This window comes from Dermacentor andersoni, chromosome 4 (genome assembly GCF_023375885.2).
Source record: "Dermacentor andersoni chromosome 4, qqDerAnde1_hic_scaffold, whole genome shotgun sequence".
In the NCBI taxonomy this organism is placed as follows: Eukaryota; Metazoa; Arthropoda; class Arachnida; order Ixodida; family Ixodidae; genus Dermacentor; species Dermacentor andersoni.
Genome location: NC_092817.1, coordinates 96,129,259 through 96,150,875, shown reverse-complemented (window position 1 = coordinate 96,150,875; position 21,617 = coordinate 96,129,259). Strand labels below are relative to the sequence as shown.

Sequence of the window (21,617 nt, the reverse complement as noted above, 5' to 3'; positions counted from 1 at the left end):
TTTTAGTATGCAGTTTAAGCTTCCGTGCAATTCATAAGATCTATAGAGCTGATGAATGGCATGCAATATTACAAAGAATAACCACATGTGTTTTGACGTACTAATGGGAAGTATATCTATACAAAAAATCAGTAGCATGGGAGTACAATAAAATGATCGCAGCGGCAGCAGGGATAACAGCTGTTTTAGCGCTCCATAAACCTCTATAAACAAGCTACAGCATTTATAGAACTGCTGTAAAACACTGGTTAGGAAAGTGTTACAACCGGCACCTACTTAAATGGGAGCAATATTTTTTTTTTACATATAGATAAGGCATTATTTGTATTACACATTAAAAACACGAGCGGCCCGCAACGCGCTGAGTCGTGTACCTCAGGGCTTTGATTAAAGTTTTGCCTCCGCCCGCCCGTCCGCCCGTCCGTCCGTCCGTCCGTCCGTCCGTCCGTCCGTCCGTCCGTCCGTCCATCCATCCATCCGTCCATCCGTCCATCCATCCATCCATCCATCCATCCATCCATCCATCCATCCATCCATCCATTAAAAACACCGTTTATACTATAACGGGATAGCTTGGCCAAGGATGAACTGGAGTAAGCAAAATAACCGCAAACGCTTGACTTCACTTGCAAGGTTACAGCATTTCTAATAAATAAACACCTCAGAGGAGGTAAAATTGCATGTTCCACGTACAAGAAAAAGAAACAGTGAGCAAGATTTGAATATTGGAAAATCCGCGATGGGTGGCGCAAACATTCTGTTGCGAAACTCTAGCGTCGAAGCTCCAAGGAAAGAGAACAGGAATTTTTCCATCTTGGCGTCAACGCGCTCGTGCCATCGTCTTCGTTGTCTTGAAAAAAGAAAGGTATTCCTTCAATGAAAAGCCCAATGCAAAAGCCGCATCTGAGGCCGAAGTCAAAGCTGAAAACGCGTTACTGCATGCGTAATAGGATAAACTGATAAACCTGGGAAACAGAAAAGGGTAAATGCAATAAGTGGTAAAAGTGAGAAGGAATGCCAACACAAAGTAGACATCCAAATGCTTTCTCCTGATGTAAAAATTGGAAAGGCGCGTGAGGTCGCCACGCGTGGAGCCTGATGAATCTAATTTTCGGGTAAGTTAGATAATGAAGTTAGAAACAACTTTGAATGATGCTGACTCCTGACCTCCACGTGCTGAACCGCGAGCTGAACAAAACATCGCATTCACGTATTCAGGCGCTTTCGCTGCTCTTTATCTTTCTTTGCAAAGAAGAGGTGTGGGCAATAAGATGAGTACGGAGTGAGAAAAAAATACGAAACACGGATAGGAGGTTGGTCGTTTGAGTTGATGAATATGAAAGACAGTAAAGCAATTACCGAGTCAAGTTTTGTCTGAAGGCTGGAGTTCTCGCCACGGCAACGCTTTGGTAGGATTTCGAGTTGCTAGGGTGCTATCTTTGTTGAAAGGTCTCCTTGCTTTCTGACTACGTGAAAGAGAACAAAATTAGTAGTAAGGTCAACTTTTTAAGTTTTTGGTGATCATAATCCTATTTCAAAATCAGCATTATGTAGGGTGTCCCAATTATCATGCACCAAGATTAATAAAAGTGCAAATTCCACGTAGCCGGGAAGAACCAAGGTAAGGTTCCTTGCCGTCGCTTGGAGATGCTGAAATTATTTTTCATTCCGCCTAATTAGATCATTAGCCTTAATTAATTAGTCATATTCTCACGTGTTATAATTAGATGAAAAGTATCAATGATAAGATTGTACAGCGATATGAAAAACTCCCGATACAGCTTTCTGTTGCTCAATACGTGCTACATAAAATTCTTTTTCCCGAACGTAAAAGAAGCCAGCGAATACATGCAAAATTGCGACGAGACTGGCCGCTCGAAGTATTTTGCATGTATTCGCGGGCTTTTTTCACGCTCCCCAAAACAGCATTATTTAGCACGTTTGAGCAACAGAAAGTTGTATCGTGAGTTTTTCATGTTGCCCTACAATTTTCTCATTGACACTTTTCGTGTAATTATAATATTTAATAAGTTGAGTAATTAATTATTACTAATTATATATTAGGCGGAATGCAAAAATATAATCTGAGTATCTCCAAGCGACGGCAAACAACATTAGGGCTACCTTGGTTCTGTCCAGGTATACGTGGAAGTTTCACATTTTTAAATCTTGCTGCATTATAGTTCGGGTACACTGTATAATTAAAAAATTCCCGAAGCGCATTCTTTATTTTTCTCACATGTTGAGCATCACATGCGTGTCTGTCGCACTTATCATAAATATTGCAAAAATGCATCACTCGACACATGCCTCCCACTATTACTGCCATTTTAGTTGGAAACATAATGGTAATGCTGGATTTCGTAGCAAATACTAAGCCGAATCTAGGAGGTTGGATTTTCATGCACGAATAACAGATCGTTAGTCTTATAACTCTGCAGAATATACTCTGTGCAGGCTGCTCTCTTCCAGCCCTCTCACCGTCATATACATATTTGCGAATACATGAATACTGATGCTCCATTCAAGATTGAGTGGGTAACCTTCCTCCCCCCCCCCCCCCCCAAAAAAAAAAAAAAAAAAAAATTGGCTGATGCTGCAAGAGGATAGTAACATCTGATCTGCGTATAAATATATACGTAGTACAAAAAACTTTCAGTGACGCTAGAGCACCGCCGCGTATGCGTAAGTAAGTGAAGCAAAACTGTAATGTTCAACGTAACCTTTGCGTAGAATGCACAGAACATTAACATAGAAGACGCAATAAACTTTGAACTAGCAGGGACTATTTTCATGTGAGCATATGTGTGAAGATGCACGGTTGGCCGTCAATGTTATTGCAGCTCGATGGAGGGAATGGGCGTACATTGCAAGCTAGTATATGACTTCGCAAACATACATTTTTGTGTGGGCTTGACAATGCATACCAGAAGAACTATAACGCAGCCGATTTGCCGAGTCGTTAAAATACAACTTCTTGGGGGTCGCTAATTGCTAAACAAAAGTTACTGAGCCGCAATTTTTGTAGCACTGGTTCAACACCAGCAGAAGCACATTCCATTTTTTTTCGTTATTTTTCTTCAGTTCCTTTTTCTTTACTGTAGGTAGTGTGACAAGCCTGATAGTCATATTTGTTGCGCGTTCAAACGATATAAAAACCGTTGTTAGCGCCGGCGTAACGTGCTTGCACTGAGGCGCCATGTTGCGCTTTGTGTCTTGTCCGGTCCGCGGAAGTGGGACCAAACACAGTCTGTTGGCATCTGAGTGATTTCGTAGCTAGATTAGGGACTTTCTTCTGCGCTTAGAGACAAAAGATTCTCTTTTGTGGCCGGCGACTTCTTTAGCGACACGATTGGGCAATGGGCTACATTATAGTCACTTCAAAGTCAGAAAATTAGCTTCAATGATTTCCTTCTGTAACCCACTTTATTATTTGAAAAAAAAAAACACACGTAATCGACCGAAACTCTCCATACGACGCGTAGGCTTCACAGCACAATGTTCAAGAACTTCACATCAGGGTTACAGAGTTTATGCACTTTTTTTCTTTACACAACAGCTTTGAATGGGTCTAAACGCTGCGCGTTCTCCAGTATCACAAAATACTTTCGATTCGCGCTTTCGCAAGCGTTGCAGAAGGTTAATTTATCAAAACCCATTGCAATAAATATCGCGGTCAGGCTTAAAACACAAAATGTGAATAAGACAGTTCGACTGTAGAGAAAGACTCAAGTGTCGCAGCGACTGGATTCAATCATGCGAACCTGAACGCACATGGCTCCCGTTTCTCACGGCTTTCGGAGCAATCAATAGCTTAACTTTGGCTTTCTGATAAACCAAGTGCGGACACGCATCCTGTACAAAGATCCGGTAATTGTAACCCGTATCCTGTGAACATGTGGTCAAGTGCGGGCCGCACGATTCCGTTCACCCATCACAAACATCGAAAACTAGAGTACTTGGGAGATTATGTGGACTAAGGGCCCTTTTATTCTACGAATCTTAGATTACTTAGTTCCTTTGAATCGTTCTCTCTTTATATCCTTACAATCTGAAGGTAAAAGAAGAATTGCAGAAGGGAATAGCAGAAGGAAAATAACAGAAGCGGTTGTCATCTGTTAAGGAATTGTACTATACGAGGTAAGAGCCCTCTGCACGCTGCTGATAAATTCACTGTTAACCTTTCACCGGAGCGGACACTAGAAAAACATTAAACGTTTGAGTAGATGATTTACGCCAGGTTAGCTTATATCATAGTGATAAAAAAGGTCTACGTTACATTGAAATTTATTCGACGGTTTTAGCGAGAATTTTCGCAACCTTGTAGCAAATTTAGTGAACATTTAGGTACATGTTTGCCTCAATTAAGCCACAAGCTCAAAAAAAGAAAACTGGCGGCACTAATCAGCCAGGAGTATAACTTCGAAGTGAAGGAGGCATGACTTCTATTATTAAATTTCATGGAAGCGTTTATCATTTTCAGTACGCTCTACGGGTTTTCCCGAACGCCTATGTGGCGTACAAAACGCTTTTATCGCAGTCAGGATCGACATGCAGGTTCACTGATGGACGGCTTTATCTTCTCATGGCACTCCATTTTTGGCTAAAGCAGGATTGAGTGTATTTCTCTCGTACGCACGTACCATCCTAGGGGTAGGCGATGGAAATTGAATACAGCTGCCACAAGCAATGAGCTCTATTATAATGATATCAGGACTCGCAAGGTCTTCTTGGTGTGTTTCACCCCTGTTATAATACTGAATGAATTATGTCAGCGCACTGAATATTAAGACGCGCCGAGCAAAGGCTTCGGGAAAGTGTTGCTAGTGAAGGAAATAGATAAAAAAAACTTTGACTTAGAACAGCACTTTGGCTGCAGTGTACTAGCTCAAACATTCCTGTGAGCTGATTTCTCGCCCTCCCTGGGGAGCCTCTGTCAAACTTGAACTCAATGCGAATTTTTTCCATCTAATGTCATCGCCCAATCACGATAGTTTCCTAATCAAGGAAAGTGGATATATATGCAAGACATCACGCCACTTAGACGGCACAGTTGGGAGATAAGAAGCGTAAGTTCGAAATGACATTTTCGCCCACTATGGTACATATGCCGGATGGGAAGAGTTATTTCGCCCCCGCTGATATGGAATCGCTGCTACTTCTTAGCGGTACCCTCAACTTCACGTCTTCATAATGTTTTGAGACTAAAGAATTGCAGCTACCCTTAACATGAAGCTGGTGCTTGATAATTTAGGGAAGTGCATATAAGTTTGAAAAATGAGTTAGAAGAAAGCACTCTAAGTTCTAAAAGTCTTTAACTTCCATTTTCGTTACGCTTGGCAGTTTATTTCAGGTAGGTGAAGGCGATTGCAACCCGCGGCAAATGCATTTCGTGCTGTTATTTTTACGAGACGATACATAGCGCGTGTTTTATCTAATTCGTGCCAAGCCTTCAGAAATGAACGCGCGTGCAACAAGAATGCAATCGACTTTCTAATGTTTATTATCGTTTCGAGCTGCTCGAAGTATTCTTTTACTATGAGATTATATCAATAGATATCAGTAAATAATTAACGACATTTAATGCATTACTTTAAACGAAATATCTTCAATTTAGAAGTTTGTAGAGCCCAGTGGGTATATTGCACAGATAATTTCTTACCGCGAAGATACATACAGTGGTATTGCATTGTACGGGGCTGTAGAAAAAAACCGTGCGAAATTTGAAAAAAAAAACACCACATGTAACGCGCTTGCGCGCAGCAAAGTTGGTACCTTCAAACGCCCTACCAACATGTAATCGATGGCGCATACTGACCGGAGGCATTGATAAGCCGCAAGTCAAAATATCCTGTGTACATGCTTGCCCCGTTTTTTTTTTCTGTAACCCAGAGACAATGACTTCACCGTTCGTCTGCGATGCATCGCCATTTGCCGCTATAGCTTTGACCCTATTTGGGCATTTCTCACTAAGCTCTGCAACTTCTACATTGAACGTTTTTTTCTTAAAGCAAGAATTTAAAAGTCGGCTAAATATTGTGCCAAAATATTGATCGAAGTTTAAAGCGAAAAACAACTTGAGTTACTCAAGAGGACAGTAAACACTACCAAGTTAGTTGTACTGTCGGAGAGCACGCGTAAATTTTTTAAGGCTTCACACGAACTAGCTCAAACACCTTGTGCTTCAGCGAGAAACAGTGTAAAACAGTGAGGTCTCTCCGATCTGTTTTGCAAATGCGCTATGAGTCATGACGGAGGAGTAACAAATGTAGACAAGCAGAAAGCAGCGCCGCACTGTGGTGTGAAACCACCGCTAACATTTGCTGTTGAAAGAGAAGGCTAACTCACTGCGCTTGTTCGAAGAGAAGTAGGATATTGCGGTGTAGCTTCCGCGACGACTAAACCGTCCGGCGAAATGTTAGCGTACAATTTAGGGCAACGTTTAAAAATGCTTTGTTCTTGCTCCCGGTAGCAATCGATTGTCTACGTAAATAAATTTTATGAAGTTCACAATCCATGTGGGAAACTAAGCATTCACACGCATTTGTTGAGCTCCGTATTTGTTGTCTTATGTGCCTGCCTCACCACAGAGCTCCCTCGAAATGTTGCGTAGAATACCCCAAGCTTCTGCGATAGCTTTATTTACAAATTAATTAAAGCTCCGCTTATAATGCTGTGTAAATTTTTCTTGACGATAACACAAAGTTAACAAAGGAGTGTGTTCAAAAGTGGGCAAGGGTTTTTCAGAGAAATCGAAGTACTGCAATGGCACCGCAACAAGTCTTAAGTATTGCTTTGAAAGAGCGAAGGACAGATAAAGATTTCAGAGGAGTTCAACTGTGCCCCTCACAAAAAAAAAGCAACGACCTTGACTCTATCCGCATAGGAACAGTTCACCACGTGCCTTCCCTGTGAGAGCGAAACCTGGTTGGTGCCGAAGTTTTTAAGGACTCCGCTTTTGCTTTGGTATTCTTTTGGGACAGAAAATCTGCATGTTGTGAGAATATCCAGTTCTTTCGTGTTCGACATTCCTTTCGTCACTCACGCTGTAAAAAACTTCCCTTTTGAGGCACCGCCGTGGAAAGCAACCAAAGCCCTGAGATAAGCAACTAGCAAAGCATAAGGCGTTACGCATCAGAAATTTAGCTTTCACTGCCTCCTCTCCCTTTGTGGTTGTCTTTAGTCACAAAAGGAAAGCATATTTAGGTGTTCACTTTCTTCTACGCTCGGTACATTGCTGACATGGTGGAAAACATTGATTTTTAGTTACTGTTGTCGGTATATTTATTCTATAATCTCTTACTGTTACCTTTATTGATACTGTATGTTGAACCTGTATGATGATACTGTATGCTTGTGTCTGCAGAGCGCTAGACTGTGTGGTGACACGCAAAGCTGTGGTAATAGTGGTATCTGTTTCATTTTCTGCAGCTTCGCGCATAATGAATACTGAGCGATATTCCTTCATAAATATCAGTAAAATGTGGCATGCCGGATTCAACAACTCTAAACGGTAATATGAGTTTGTATTAATACGTCATAAGTGACGCAAAATATTGTTTTGCGTCAAGAAAATAACAGAGTGCACTGTAAGCAGTAATTGAGATCACCCGCTCGCCTTCCCCTTGTTCTTTAAGTAAAGGAAAAAAAAGAGCGAGTACGCGGCGCCATACGTCTACACAAATTGCTAACTGATGAAAGGAGCAGAGGAAGAGGAGAAAGTACACACCTTGGTAAATAAGGCAGGATTAGAGTGATTTTTGTTCAACTTAAGTTTTCCAAGTAATTAGGAATGTGTGACTTTGCGTGTTTGAATTGGCGCAGCGATAAGCGTGCTGTAAGACAAATCACTGCTATTTATTTGTCTACGCAGAAGAAGTATTTTAAGCTGCGAGAAAATTGTGAAAGCAGAGTCCGAGCTCTTTCAAAGCTGCAAGTGAATGTACGGGCATGTCATGGTTCCTAGGAATGAAAACTGCTGGTAGTATAAAAGCGCGATTCAAATATTTTCTTTTTCACTGACATTCCCATGTCTGTTTACGCATTTCAACGTGTTCAAGGCAGCTCGGCTCTTACACTCGTAAGCCAGCCCAAGGATTCACCAAAACGTAAAAAGTGCTTGTGCTTCGTGGTATCTTCGCTGTGGAGAAAAAAATATGGAGGATGTTCAAATATTGGACTTCTATTATGTGTTGTCCAGATAATTAAAATTTTTGAATTATTCGATGGTGAGTGGAGGTCAAGGGCGGAAACTCCAGCCGGAAACGTCAACTTCCGGCCTGCCTTCCGTAGTTATTGAAGTTAAAATGACAGCTTACAATGAATAATTACTGTTTTCACCCGATCCTAACGTGCACCCTTTCTTCCAAGAAAGGGCTGCGGTAGTCACCTCCGTGTTGACGTTGCATACAAAACCGAACTGAATTCACAGCATTAGCTACATCCATCTACCGTAGGAGCCAGTGCCATCACCATTTTTGTCAGAGGATGGCGGCAGTCGCGAAATATATCGATGACGAAATGCTACTTTCAGGCTTCAATACCAAGGCTCTATGCAAAATATCACTTACTTTACGTGCAATAGAGTCACTTCACGTGTTGTGAGCGCTCAGAGAGAAGGAACTGGTGAAGTGTTGAGCCTAGATGAAGTGCAATATCTTGTTCATGATTGATAAGGAGTCGTTAAAGAAAAGCGGAATATGGAAAGCAGTGGACTACACAGAGGTGGCATGATGTAGCCCAAGTATAGCGATAAGAAGCTTTTTCACGACTGAATTAAGATTTCCGACGATGAAGTAAAAGGTGAATGTAACTTATACAAGTTTCATATATACATTTGATTTCCAGAGTCGTCATCGCACTATATTTTTTTCTCGTATAAACATTAGTGTGGGTCAGATTTGGGAGCGAAAGACTTTGTGCCATGAAGCTAATAAATCTGAATGCAGATTCGATTCGTGGGCGCGACATAATCGCATAGATACTGCCAAATGAAGCACTGACATGTTAGAACTTTTTTATACACCTACTTTTAATTTTTTCTTCGATAGAATTCAACCAGTTTTGTCGGTAGCAGCAAAATAAAACTTGTGAAATGGAGCTTCTTATGGTTCCGCTCTTTTAAAGGCAGTTTTCCCGCAACAGAGACCTCACAGCACGAACCTTCATTCCGTTTGCATTAGGTACCGAGACTAAATGCGCATATATATATATATATATATATATATATATATATATATATATATATATATATATATATATATATATATATATATATATATATATATATATATATATATATATATGCAGGTAGGATACTAGCATGGAGCCACACTTAGCCTTCAGGTGTCCGATGTGAATTTGCCTCTGTGATTGCCTACAATTTAAAAAAAACATAGAACCTGTGGTGTGATTACGCGTATCATGAGTGAAATGAGAAGTACAATATTCTCTAGTGCGATGAACTTCCTTATGCTACGGGATACATGCTACAATATAATGTGACATGCTGGAGAAATTGGGACTACTCAAAAGCTAATTTACCACTCTTAACTCCTTCACCACGAGCCTTGTTCACGAAAGGATAGTAAATTTCTGTACTTACCGTACTTTCGGCTATCATGCCGTCATTGCTCAGCCTTTGTCGCTGCTTTGGATCAAATAGTTTTGATGCTTTCTGAGAAAATCTCTAAAATTGTTAGAGCACTTCTTTTTCACTGTCAACATAGCTTGTTTAATGCAGGATGATGGCAGGTGTGAAATAACTATATGAACACTTGCGAAAAATGATCACATGCTCATACAACTCCTGCATACAGTCTAAATAAACTCCAAGTATGAAGCACCTTGTTTTCAACCAATCTGAGCAATAATATCTTGCTCTCTCCAATCACACAATATGAAGGGTTATCGAATTTTATTGCTGTTGTTGGAAAGCGATCAGAAAGGACAATTATGGAGTTAATAAATGCTGGAGAAATAGTACATGCGGCACTACATACATTAGTGTCAATATCGTCAACACAACTACACAGACATCGTTGTTGGCGTACTCAACAAAACTGTGAAAATATATGACGTATGCTTACGTATTTCTCCTGCTGGGCTCATTGTGAATCCCGGGCTCATTTTGCGGAGTTCTTGGCATTTAAATTATTTTCCCATTGGCGGCGAGGAACAGTGACATGAAATATATTATCCTGTGTCTTAGAATTTGAGGAGCATAGTCGTAAGGAATGGAAAGCTCCTATTATAATAGGATATACAGCGCGATAGCGGGAGCCTGCAGTACCACGACCAGCAGTCTGAGAAGTGCCTCTCTATAATTTATTTGGCTTTCTCCTTTGTGTTCGCCTTATTGCGGAAACTTCTTATTGTCACAGGTCAAACAGCAACGAAAGATGCAGAGTGTATTACCCTCGCTGCAGTAACTTCTGTACGGGTACTTGCAGTGTCTCTCTTCTTGTATGTCCTTCGTCATGTTTCATATAAGCAACTATGCCGCTGGACTACGATATTTTGGCATTTTGAGAAAGACTGGAGCCCTTTCCTGCCTTTTGTACCAAGACCTGCTGAACAGGGTAAATTTTGCGTCCAGTGGGTAAGAGTCATAAACTATGGTCTGGTTTGGCTCATTATTTGCTGCTTCTATTTCTTCATTTTACATGGAGCAATTCTGCATGGGATTGCCGAAATCACGGGAGGGAAACTAGAGTTGAGGAGGTAGTGTCTGTCTTCCCTATATGCCGGTCGCGTCCTTGTAGATGTTGCCTGTAGTACGCAGAAACTTTCGTCCTTTTTTATGTTTTAAAGATTTGCAATTTAAAACGGCTGCATGTGAAAATATATTTTGTGCAACGTGCTATTGCGTCCGGTGATATACAGGGCCAAGATCCCCTCACGCCGCCTTGCACGGCTTTTCCATTGGCTCCTTTTCACTGTAACGTGAAATGAAAACGAAAATGTAGCACAAATGAACGGAAGAATGCCTCCTCACAGAAGGTACATTAAATTTAAAACAAAACTCTCAAGTGGCCCACCATCTGCCTTAGAGATTCGATACCCTCCGAGAGGCAAAGGAGCCGTCAGAGACGACTGTGTAGATGCATTTCTTGTTTTTACCGTTGGGCATCTGAGCGATTAGCGGACATACTGCAAGGCGTATACCGGATGCCTTAAATTTATATAACGTTTACCTACCGCACGGTTTTATTCAGTTACCCGGGCGCGCGCATTTACCTCGTCATCAGGAACGGGAAATTTTACATTATCCAAGATTTTGGTTACCGACTCCATTTTTCCGTCACTCGTCGCTACCACCGAGACCAACCCCACTGAACAAAACTATAGAGTTTTTAAGGTTAATGGGCACACGCCCAAACGCGAGAGCTCGAAAAAGACTTTTCAGAAAAGTGGGGCCGGTGTTTTGTGTCGTTGGTCTGTAGGAGATCTTCATAATTCTGTCACCTCTGTTGACGTTAAAATTAGAAATAAAGAAGAGTGACTTGCTTCGTAGCAAGGCACGTTGTACAGTGCTATCATCACCGGACTATATTTATGTCCGCTGCAGGACCAAGACCTCTCCCAGCGATTTGCAATTACCCCTATTTTGCGCGAGCTGCTTCCAAGTTGAGCCTGTAATTTTCTCATTTCATCCCCTTATCTAATTTCCTATCGTCCTCGACTGTATTTCCCTTCCCTTGGGATACATTCTGCAACTCTAATAGACAACCGGTTATCTGCACTACGCAATGCAAGGCCTGTCCAGCTCCATTTATCTTCTTAATGTCAACTAGAATATCGGCTATCCCTGTTTGCTCTCTCATGCACACCGCTCTCTTCATGTCTCTTAACGTTATGCCTAACATTTTTCGTTCCATCACCTTTTGTGTGGTCTTTAACTCGTTTTCAATGTTCGTTGTTAACCTCCAAGCTTCTGCCACATGTGTTAGTGCTGGTAGGATCAAATAATAGCATAGTTTTCTTTTCAACGATAGCAGTAAGCTCCAGGTCATGATTTGATAATGCCTCCCGTATGCGCTCCAACCCCTCTTTATTCTTATGTAAGTTTCATTCTCGAAAGAGAAAATAATTATGGGGTTTTTACTTGCCAAAACCACGATCTGATTATGAGGCACGCCTTAGTGGGGGACTCCGGAAATTTGGACCACCCGGGGTTCTTTAACGTGCACCTAAATCTAATTGCACGGGTGCTTTCGCCCCAATCGAAACGCGGCCGCCGTGCCCGGGATTCGATCTTGCGACCTCGTGCTTAGCAGCCCAACACCATAGCCACTAAGCAACAGCGGCGGGTAAATTTTATTCTCGCGATGAGTATCCCATGTGAGTAAGTGACCTAGTTAAACGTGCTCCTGCACAGATTCTAGAGTATGGCGGCCGATCACAAATTCTTGTTCTTTTGCCATGCTATTTACCATTTCCTTTGTCTTCTGCAAATTCATCTGAAACGCTACTGTAACAATTTCTCGGGTAAAATGCTCACTCATTTGTTGCAATTCGCCGCCTGCATTGCTGAACAATGATATTGGCTGGCATATTGGGGGCGAACAGTTACGGAATCGCCATCTGTCGGAAGCGCCTCCCTTGCGTAGCATGAGGGATCACGCGGCGAGCTCCTCATAGGTTTCGCTTACGGCACTCAATAAAAACACCACGCGGCAGCCCTTCTGGGCATTTACGTAGGTACTCTCAAAACGAGGGAAGTTTTTGACTGTCCATATAATAATCTTGGGCAGACTAAAAGCACAGAATCGTTTACAGACGCCATCTCTTTACCGAGTACGTATACAGTGAACGCCACTGCGCGCGGTCGCCGCGATGCAGTCTCCCGAACCGGCTTCTTGCGTAAAAGGTAGGCAAACGCTGAGAGTAAACTATATGAAATATGTTCTTATAGTGGGGTTATAGAATGAAACCTCAATGCAGCGATCTGACGGGTTCGCTACGACCGACTGCGCGTCTGCATGCACGCATGTCCGCGCACAATGTTTTGCTTTCGCGGTGAGCGTGTTTTCGCACCGTATCCTGAGCTTTAGGCCGCAGCATATGAGCATTTGACAGCACACTAGCAACCATGGTTGCGTAGACGCTATCAGAACTGTTCAAAAATAATTTCGTTATAGACTACGACGCCTACGGCGGCTGTGATGTGCCGTCGCGACGATTCAATCTTTTTTGTCGTCTAAATTCTGCGACATTTCAATATTATTTCTCAAGTTGCGTCGCACCGTATGTTTATCGGTCTTCTCAGTGTGTGATTTCCCTCTGCTTCTTTATCGTAATCCAGTGCATTATTTCATAACACGAACATGACCATATGCCATGCGTTTTTTTTATGTGCGTCTTACCGCTCCCTTTCCGTTCCAGTGAACTTGCTAGTATCTTGCATCAAGAAGTTCATAGACCAAACCGTCATGACATTAGCCGGGCAGCAGGCGTAGGTGAGCGTCTCAGTGCGTGTTTTCTGCTACTCACCGAACATCGCGCAGTCCCGGCGCCGTAGCAGAAATCTTCCTCGCATTTGTCTTTGCTGCATACCCGAGTTCTAGCCGATGGCTGTCTGCCGGTTCTAAGTTTCGCCAGCCAAGCCTCACGCAGCTCCCTACCCCGCCGCTAAGTGTGAATAAGGCTGACACCGGGCTCCATTGCGTACGTCTGGCAATGCGGCATCGAGCAGTAGCCTACCATGCTGCATGCTTCCAATGCAGCCACTACCTATTGTAGTACTTTCAGATGTTGTCAAGCAGACACCCAAGGCGGTAAAGCCTCACCACTTAATCAGAACCGCGGCTCAGGTGGGACTTTAAACTTTCGTTTTCAGCTTGCTTCGGTGCTCCCGAAGCAGCCGACGCGGTCGCTGTGTCCACGTGATCCCTCATACCATGTCCCGCCGACGGTGGCACCAGCTTTTCCAGTGGTGGAGCTCGCCCCCAATAGCCTCAAATTCTAGACATATTTCTCAGATTGTGTGATTAGTAGTGCAGCTAAAAACTGCAGAAAAGAAGGAAAGCTGACATGAGTGTCACTTTTCTTTATAAGAAAGGCCAGCACAAGGGGTGCCAGCTGCTCACGTCACTTAAAAAAGCGAAGTGTATTTTTTGTCTCACGTTTGTTCGTTTAGCCGGTTTTAGAATACCTTCAATATGTGTTAAAGAAAAAGAATGCCTCGGGAGCTTTCAAAAGGATATATTTTCATTTATAGAACGACGTAAGATGGAGGGAAACAGAGGAGGGAGAGTTCTCTTACTCTACTAACTGCGGTGCACACTTTCGCTCTCTATGGGAAACTGGCATAATTTTTCATTAACGCACTCGCTAATGTCAAATCACGATCACGCACTTTTTACGAGCAAATATGAAGCACCTTATTTTTTTCAGTTCTCGTCTGATGTTCGTATTAAAATGGTTGGAGATATACATAACTTATTCATGCTCGGAAAAAGCTCTTTCGAAGTTCTTGCGCTACAGAATAACGGAATTGGTACCACCCATTTTTTTTTATTTCAGTAAGACTATAAATAAGGTACTCATGACAATATCTACAACCAATGTTTACGTCGGCTGAAAGAGCAGGTATATTGTCGAAGCATAAAGAGTAAAAAAAATAATGCGACCTACCCGAATTTGCGACATACCCGAGATTTTTGCGACCTACCCGAATGACATACAAACTTTAAGGGAAGTAGCTTTTTTTTTCAGGGTAGTTGCGCTAAGAAATTAGGTTGCGTGTAATTAAACCGCAGACTGTAAAACGCTGCCCACATATAACTTACCCGTTTGAAACCTTGCTCGAATATATTGAGCTCGAGTACTCGCTACAGAAATTGTTTACACCGAGTGTACTTGAACCACATAAATTTAATTTTTCATGACTGCGTGCCGTAAAGTTTCGTAATTTTTTTTAATTTTAACTTAGTATTTGTATTTCCCCCAGGGCAGACTTGGCTAAATTCGACGGTGGTATTAAAACACAGTTATAACGCTCTGACGCGCTTGCTCAAATAATTTATTGTAAAGGTGTCGTAATTAACTCACATACCTTAAGCCGTGTTTACACTTAACCCCATAACTGCCCCTTAATCATGAAGTGATTGACGCCGTAGTGCCAAGAGCCAAAATGAACGAAAGGCTTATTCCGTTGACCGTTTAAGTAGTCGGCATGGAACGACATCAGTTCACCATGCGGGAACGGATGCGCTGGCGGTGTTTGCCGACGATGCATCATTTCTTCCCCTTTAGAAACGGCCTGGCGCTTTTCGGCGCCTCGTTGATGTGCGAACTGGATTTGCCAGAGTTCTAGCATTGGCAGTGCTTGTTTCGGGCTCTGCCGTGGTTCCGGAATTGGCGGCGCCTGCTGTGCGGTCTGCACTTCATTCGGAGGAGCGAATATCCCACATCCTCCATTCAGCTCGTTCCTCAATCGCCAATGGCTGCCGCTTGCCCTGTCTGCGGTGCCTTAGTTGATCCTCACGGCGCTAATGCAACTCCCCGTACTCCGTCTTGACCATGCTCAGTCGCGCGCCCCTCGAAGTGCACCATTGCTGGATTCCAGCTAGAGTCCACACCACAGCTCTTGTGCCCCACTGGCTCTCCGGGTGCATGGATGCGGGGTGTCGCACCTGGTGAAAATTGTCGTCACACCACATTATCCAAAAGCGAACTGCAGCATGCCAGTGGCATGCCGCAGCGCAAGCGTGGGTTTCCGCGCCGCCGCAGGTATCATGATGTCTTGCCATCTGGCCGTTGCACAGGAACGTGGCTCAGAACGCCGGCCACAATTATATCTTTCCCTGGTATGTACTTATAACAGAGGAGTAAAAGGGCCCAACGCTGTATGCTTTGACAGCGAAGCTGTATATAGCAAACTTCCGGCGGTTGTCGATGTCCGGCCGTCTAGGCGTCGCGTCGACATGAAAAAATGTTTCTTTCCAGTTTCTCGCAGGTGCACTGTAGCTCTCAATCGAATATAGCTATACTGGAAGAAGTTTGAATGAAATTGGTCGCTAAGCCGACTCTATCACTACGCCGAGTTTCATTTAATTGTCACTATTAGTTCATAGTGAAGTTGCAAACGTTACAGAATTCCCGCATGCTGTCAATACATGGCTGTCTACGGAGGGAGTATGGTTACAGAAAACGGGTGTAACTCTTGTTTTGCCGATACTATCCCAAAACGAATCATACTGAGCTTGGCCGCTAAAACAACTGTCATTGCGCAGAGTTTCATTTACTTGTCATAATTAGTTAGTTCACATTGAAGTTGTGAACTTTACAGGATTCCCGTCTGCTAGATGGCCGTTTACGCAGGGAGTACAGTTTACAGAAAACGGCTGTAGCTGTTGTTTTATGGAAACTATCCTGAAACAAATTAAATGGCAAATAGTAGCTAAGACTACTATACATTACGGTGGGTTTCATCTACTTTTCGCGATTACGTAGTCCACAGTGAAGTTGTAAATATTGTGGAATTCCCGTCTCCCAAGCGGCGATACTCGCCCACGTCACTAGTTCATAAAAGAATCAGAATAAGTCACACCACAGTCGAAAGATGTGTTCCTCGCCTATGTCCTTGAATAATAATAATAATAATAATAATAATAATAATAATAATAATAATAATACCTATATATACATAGATGCGTCGATTGAGGTACAACCCCATAGCTTCGGTGCTCGTCCTTCAAAAAGTGGAAGGGCTGATGATTATTGGTTTTTTTTTTTTTTTTTTTTTTTGCTGCTGCCAAGGGCGATATTTGTTTGTCGGGACTAATAATACGCATCAGCAGCTTATCATTCGTCATCGACGTAAACGTGCTTCCCAGCAGATAATCGCAGAACTTCCCCACACCGAATACCAAAGCTAAGAACTCGCGCTCAATCTGAGCATAATGTCGCTCAGCCGGGGAGGGTGTGCGCAATCCGTTTCCAAGATAAGCGACTGGCTTGGATCGTTGTGTTCCAATAACATGCACCCCGTTTATCAACCGCTGCACTGCCTTGAATGCATCTTTTCGTCTTGATTCCCATTTCTAAGGCGCGTTGTTTCTGAGCAACTCATATAGCGGTAAATGGACTGCAACTATGTTCCCCAAAAATGCGTTGTAATATGTAATCCTAGCAAGAAATAAGCGCAGTTGCACTACGCGCATGGATTGGGGGCAATGAGGTTAAAGGAAAACTACGGAAGTGAAAGTCGCCTATACTGGCGTACGAGCTCGAGTGAAGCCGGCGGCGGCCATCTTGCGGCGAGCAAGCAGTGGCCTGCCAAGAATTTCGCAGCGCTGTTCGCCAACTTTTCCAGCAGTTTTCAATTGCTTAACGGATATTGAAGTTCTAATGCATCACTGTGGACTCATCAAGCCTGCCTTATTAGAAGTCCTCTGATCGCAAGTATCCGAGTAAATTTTCCGTTACTCTAGAGCAAGGTAATGCTAGTCTCCAACCTTATTTAAATGAGAAGGATAATGCTCACATGTCAACTGTTTGCATGTCAACTTTCCTAAAAACAACCGAGCACGCTAGCACATTTTGGGATCCGTACAACACCGCTCATGGCATGATACGACGACCCGAAACAGGTAACCTGGGGCTACTGGCGTGCTATTGCCCCCCCCCCCCCCCGCAAGTTGGCGGCGCGTTGGCTTTACTTGACAGGTGCTCCCTCCACTGCAGCACTTTCGTGTCTGGAAATGCATATTGCGACTGAGACTCTCGGCGCTTATGCGATGACCCAGCGACTCCACTTCTGGCTGCTGCAATCTGCATTTACGTGTATGAAGTTTGACGCCTGCTTCCCTAAACCGTTCAAATAATTAACACAAAGTGTCGTAATCTCCTCTTTTATTCTGCAAACACCACATCGGCAAACACCACACCGATATGCCTCAAAAATCATCGGTGCGGAAGCAACCCCAAGTGGCAGCAGATTAAGATGATGCAACCCTTTGGATGTGGTAATCACCAGTAATGCTTTATTTTTTTGCGTCATCCATAGGTAGCGTGTTGCGCAATTACGTCAAGTAGATTGTACTGAATACTTTTCCTCCGCTGGGATTCGGAACTATATGCCTTATTTTTGGCAACGAATATTGTTTAGTGTGGCAGGCGGTGCTCAGAGTCCGTCAAAAATCCTCACGCAAGCGTATGAAGCCATCATTAACCACCGCAAAGAGTGGCACCGCCCACTCGGCGCTTACGACCGGTGTAAGTATTTCCTTACGAACCAACCTTCCTATTTCCTCATTTACGGGTTCTTGTAGCGCGTAAGGCACAGTACTGGCCTTGGAAAATCGCGGTACAGATCATTCGCGCAACTGCAAATGAGTCGGTCGCCCTTCGATTAATCCAAGCCCTGACGTGAACAGATCGGCATATTCCTCCCTCAGTACCTTAGCAAATATCAGCAGATGGCGGCTTACCGTCGTTGACGCGCACGTTGAGGACTAAGCTCCCGGCCTTCTGGAATGCTTGAACGATGCCCTGCCCAGAGAAGTTTGGTCCGGAGCACCCGAGCACACCAGCGTTACCTTGACGGTCTTCATAGCGTAGGGGACAGGAAGTCTCAATTGTCATTTCACTGGTAGTTTACAGAGGAAACAGGTTAGCTGAAACGATGATATCTCGAGTCCCGGCCAACGGCTACAGTGCTGGGCGTAAGTTGGCCATGTTACTATTTACGCTGGGGATTCTGTGTCCACTTGCAGTTTGAGTGGCACTTTCCACTGTCACGTTCGTCAAATCAGCTCAATCAGGCATACCGACGACTCTCGCAGGGGCAACAGGAACTGTCCGTATACCCTTCGCTGCACGTGGAGGGTTCTTCGCAGTGGGCCACATTTGCTTCACGCGGCGTCGACTTGCACAATATAGCCAGGTGTCCTCTCATCCGACAACAAAAACACTCAGCACGATGAAGCATACATGCATTGACAGTCTTGTGAGAGTTGCTACCATAGCAAAGGTAGACGGTTTGGTCGATGTCGTTTGACTGTGCCATCCTATGCGGCTGCGTTCTTCAGGAAGAGTTGGCCCAATTGCTTTGTTCGTAATGCGTGGATGCCCTCGCTGCTGGGCCCATCTCACATCCCTTATACGTTGAGTGTGCCATCTCCATAGCTAGCGCCGCATCTTGCTATTGCAGCGTGAGCGTCGGCTTTCCTAGTAGTTTCCTACGCAGCCCAGTATCTCGTACACCATAGACAAGCGTGTCGCGTAGCGCTCTGTCTAGTGCGTGGCCGAAATTGCACCTTTTAGCCATCTTCCGTAGATCGACCGTAGTCAGCCCGTCGATTCCTTATGAAAAACCGTCAAGGTTCTGATATCTCGTCACCCTTCGGCGCCAAGTAGGTAATCAACCAGTTTGCTAACTGCTGCTTGGTACGTCATAGACGTAAAGCGGTCTGCCAGCATATCCACAGTCTTGGTACTGAGAGCGGCAACCAGAATGGCTCGACGTTTCTTTGACTCGGCAATATCATAGGCGTCAAAGAAATCTTTTAATCGCACCTGATATGATTCCTACTTGTCCCTTTCTTCAAAGGTGGGAGCCACGGCATGCATGGCCATGGCTGTTTCCTCGCCGCTGGGTTCATCGCTTCGACACAGCTGAAGCCGAAGTGCTGATAGCTAGAACGAACGAAATGTTCATTCAGTTGGCCGCTTAAGTAGCTGCCAGGGCGTGACGTCGGTTCATCTATGCGACCACGGATACGATGGCGACGTTTGCTGACGATGCATCAAATCTAGTGAAAGAAAAGCAAGCTACTTCGCCAAGTTCAACGAAGACGCTTATTTCTCTCACATTTGAACTAACACATTCAACACATCTTAACTCTCACATCTTAACTCTCACATTTTCTTCAAAGACGTATGTTGTAACTTACAGGCGAAGTATGTAGGCTTCGCGAGGACTGTCGTCGCATTGGATGCACCCTATGAAAACATGCTTGTGCCTACCTAACTTTTGAGTGAGCGTGTATCAACACGTTTTGTCGCTTGTATGACACTCTCGGGTTTATGTTTTAGGCTAGTAAAGAAAAAAGAAAACTGTTGCTGTATCGTTACTGTAGCGGACTCGGCTGTTACTACAAATACCACACGATCAAATCTTGTAGACGCGGTGGCATGTAGGTCTTTTTTGTGCATTTAACAATATTGACCACGAAGGCTAATGCCGTTTTAAAGTTGAAGGAGTATCCCCTGACTGCTACTGCAAATAAAAAGAAAGACTGTGGTTCGTCGTTAAGTTTGTATTTGATTAATTGCCAAGAATAAAAATAGGAAGCGATGATATTCAAAGCAAATAAAGATCATTTTCTTGGCTTCACTTCAAGTAAACCGCGAGGATGCAGGGTGACCTGCCAGCGTTAGTGAAACAAAAAATGAGCGTGTCGCGAAAACCTATCTAAAACAAATTGAAGGCAGCACACGTCTATTAGAAATCTAACGAGAGAAATGCGACACGAAAGTTGGTCTGCGCGTCTATAAAACGCAAAGGGAAAGAGCGTGTCAAAAAAGTTGCGACAAGGCCTAACCAAAAAGCCAAGTCCGGAAACCTGTTGTCGATTGCTCATTCTTTTTCCTGTCCTGAACATTGTTTGTAAATGACAGAGGGGCGGCACTGGGGATCAGCCTTGTCCCTTTTTTATATCATGATCGTATAGAACTTAGCTGTGCTTCACCGAGCACTATAGAAACTGTCAAGACGTCGCTCGACCTCATGTGCCATTAATCTTGCCAGCCTCATGAAGCTTCAACCGCTCAGTGACAGTTTTCCCGAAAACTGCCTTCATTTACTTGATTCCCTACTGGCTACTTACCTTTCTTTTACCTTACAAGATGAACGTCTTTTATTTTGATTTGTTTTTACGTTATTGGTGTACTAATCTTTTAAGTTTTTGAGACGACGTATGGAGCCCAGATCATCCTCTTCTTTCTTCATTTTTTTTTTCGTTATCTCTGCTCTTTATACTCACCCCGTCGTCTGCTTTCTCTCCTGCGCGTGTCGTTGTAATTTCTTTACACGTAACTGCAATCTACACGCACTTTTTCAGACACTAAAAAGCTTATCTGCCTACCATCGCTTTATCAACATCGCGAAAAAAAAATCATCTACGCCTCGCACTCGGTCAGGAAGCTACAGTCAACCTATTGTGGGCTTGGCATGATACACCAGGTGAATTAGGGTGTAGGCTGAAGACTAAGGTATGATGTAAGTATCTCCAAATGGCCTATATGAGGCCGCTCATTGAGGCAACGTTCGAACTAAGAGATGGTATCCTCGTGTACTACTGGGGTTCGACAATAATATGAACACAGCGGCAGCACCTAAGTATTAATACCTAATGAATGATTCACCATGATCTTCAACCGCTAAATTCTCTGCAATCGACTATACTTTCACGCCCTGATTATATTTGGTAGAACTCTACTGGCGCGACAAGAAACAAAAGAGCAAATTTTGATGTCGACACTTGGCTTCTGCCCTCTCATATAATCGAAAATAGTTTGCCTTGCGTTACATTTGCCTCCCGCTGGCTCATTGTGATCTCATACTGCTTGTAAAGATAAAAGCTATTTGCGTTACTTGGACATTTCCA

The 21,617-nt window shown here is 43.6% G+C and overlaps 1 long non-coding RNA gene across 1 annotated transcript; it reads right to left on the bottom strand.

The window, feature by feature from the left end:
* Positions 1 to 10,831: 10,831 nt before the first annotated feature.
* Positions 10,832 to 18,892, bottom strand: LOC140217115 (uncharacterized). Its single transcript, XR_011893618.1, has 2 exons — positions 18,438 to 18,892; positions 10,832 to 10,937 (listed from the first exon to the last, which is right to left on the bottom strand). It is a non-coding gene; the product is annotated as an uncharacterized lncRNA (long non-coding RNA).
* Positions 18,893 to 21,617: the final 2,725 nt, after the last annotated feature.